The sequence below is a fragment of the Tyto alba genome, unplaced genomic scaffold (genome assembly GCF_018691265.1).
Source record: "Tyto alba isolate M040663 unplaced genomic scaffold, T.alba_DEE_v4.0 Super-Scaffold_42, whole genome shotgun sequence".
Taxonomy (NCBI): Eukaryota; Metazoa; Chordata; class Aves; order Strigiformes; family Tytonidae; genus Tyto; species Tyto alba.
In genome coordinates, this window is record NW_024881318.1 from 20743925 (window position 1) to 20746282 (window position 2358).

The window sequence follows — 2358 nt, forward strand, 5'->3', positions numbered from 1 at the left end:
TAAATAAAGCTTACCCTATTTTTAGCAATAAAAAGCTTTCAATGCTATTTCTATGTATGCTCAGAGATATTTTTGTCCTAAAAGGCCTCATTCTCAGTGCTGTGCAAGATGCAAAAAGTATGAAAGATAAACTTTTTCCCAAGACCTTACAGCTATAAGGCTCCATAAAAAAGGGAAAAATAAAATTGGTGATCTTTGTGAGGAGGTAGAAAGTCCAAGGAAAATCGCTTGGTCTGAAGTAGTTAACTGGAAGTAGAGATGGAAAAGGAGTTTGAAACTTTTAAACTGCATTGCCTATGAGTAGCCCCTTTGCCTGACATTGCTGGAAAATATCAACTGTTCAAAGGAATTGAAACTGTCTTCTAACTGTTTATTTTTTAATGGATATACTTAAATTGTTTTTTTTTAAAAATGGTGAATAGTTGTATATGAGCAAATATATTTGTTTGCAATGGTGCTATAGGATCACAGAATAACTGAGGATGGAAGGGACCTCTGGAGATCACCAAGTCCAACTGCCCTGCTCAGAGCAAGGTCGACTAGAGCAGGTCACTAAGGTTGCATATCCATTTTTTTTGTTCATTCTGTTTTGTTCTTTTTTTAAGAAAAAGATAAAGACTTAAAATAGTAGCACTTTGGAATAAGAATTTTAAATAGTAGTACTTTTGAATAATGAAACCAGAGCCTTGTAAAAAAAAAAAATATATGAATTAGAGGAGAATGAGTCCCTTATTAATGAACACTGTATCTCTTATATTTAATTATTCTTACGTATGTTCACTGGATGGCTTTAGGTAACTTTGTTTTAGAGTCATGCATTAATAAATAGTGTAAATTCTGTACTATTTTTGTGAATAACAGTATTGATACTTTGGTAGATAGCTTTATCTTGTAGTCTCTGCTTTGTAATTGATGAATATATAGCCCAGAAGTTTAAGTGCTTATTTGAGGTTAACTTGAAACCAATCTGATGTTGTTAGGGCTCATATGTAAAGTAAATAAAAGTGATCCTGGCCATCTGATATTACCTGTCATTTTCCTTGGATCTCCTGGCATAAACAAGGGTACTTACCACATGATATCCTTTCTATTCTGTTTTCCTGAGGCTTTACAAGTCACTAATATTGCTGTCTATACCAATGTGATGAAATATTGGTAGGATGGGGCTTTTAAATGTCCTTCGTTGTACTCTTCCTATCTTAAATGTGAAGACATCTTATGGATCAATTTCCTCTCTTCTTGATGATTATATAGCTTCTCTTTGTTTGTGCATGGTATTACTGGGGGAAAAAAACAACAATCACCAATATGAAAAAGCAATGGCTATATTTATAGCTTCCTTAGTACATCCTAGCAGTAAGAAACAAATGCAGTTTAATCATCTAGGTCTCCAGGTTTGCCACAACCCTTTTGATAGGTCTGAAAGACTATTTTTAATATTTTCCTATGTTAGCATCTGAATTTTAAGCTTAGGTAATGTACAAAACAATATAAATTTTCAAATAGTTAATGAGACTTGAAGGTTTTGTTACTTTTTGAAAAATGAACAGTATTTTAAACAATTAATACAGGATGCAAAGCACACAGTACAGAAACTATTTATTTTTAAAAGTAATTCAAATACAGTGGGAGCATCCATAAGGTTATTTGCTCAATACCATGTTTTTCACAATCCTATTTATCTATATAGGATGGTATAATGTTAACTGAGGATAGAGATTCATTTCAGCACTTTTTCTTCCTTTTCCCTACATTTTACAACCTAGCTTTTCAACTCCTCAGATTATCTGCTCATCTGATTACTTACCTGGCAGGGGAGACACCATGATCAGGCAGGTGGTTTTCCCAGGGCGAGGCTCATCCCCTGCACTTCGGGTGTGCTAACCCCTGCAATTTCCCCAAATGCGGGAGCTTCGAGAAGCTTCTCACAGGGGGCCGCCCCTATAGCCCCCTCCCCTGCCACCAAAAAAACTCCACCACTCACTCAACCCAGGACACCAGCCCAAAACTGAATGCAGTATTCAAGGTGTGGCCTCACCACTTCCAAGTATAGTGCCCCACTGTTTCTGAGGGCCATACCAGGGTAGGAAATTTTCTTTTTATGTCTTTAACCTGGGCCCCAGGGAGGCAGCAGATTTCCCTAAGAAGTGGGTCTGATCTACTTATTGGGCCTTCTGTTCCCTTCAGACAAATGACAGACAATGACCTGTCTTTTTTTTACTTATGGAAGTGGTTTTGATCTGAGCATAGGCTGACTTAACCTTCATGATACCTCCAACCTAGATGGACCACTGTCCTCATTGTTGTTTGGTTCTGCTTTCAGAGGTGTGAAGTTTGAGGTGTGAGAAGTTAGAAGCT

The 2358-nt window shown here is 36.8% G+C and overlaps 1 pseudogene; it reads left to right on the top strand.

Moving 5' to 3' along the window:
* Window positions 1–1799: 1799 nt before the first annotated feature.
* On the top strand, window positions 1800–1944 carry LOC116965529 (annotated as a pseudogene).
* Window positions 1945–2358: the final 414 nt, after the last annotated feature.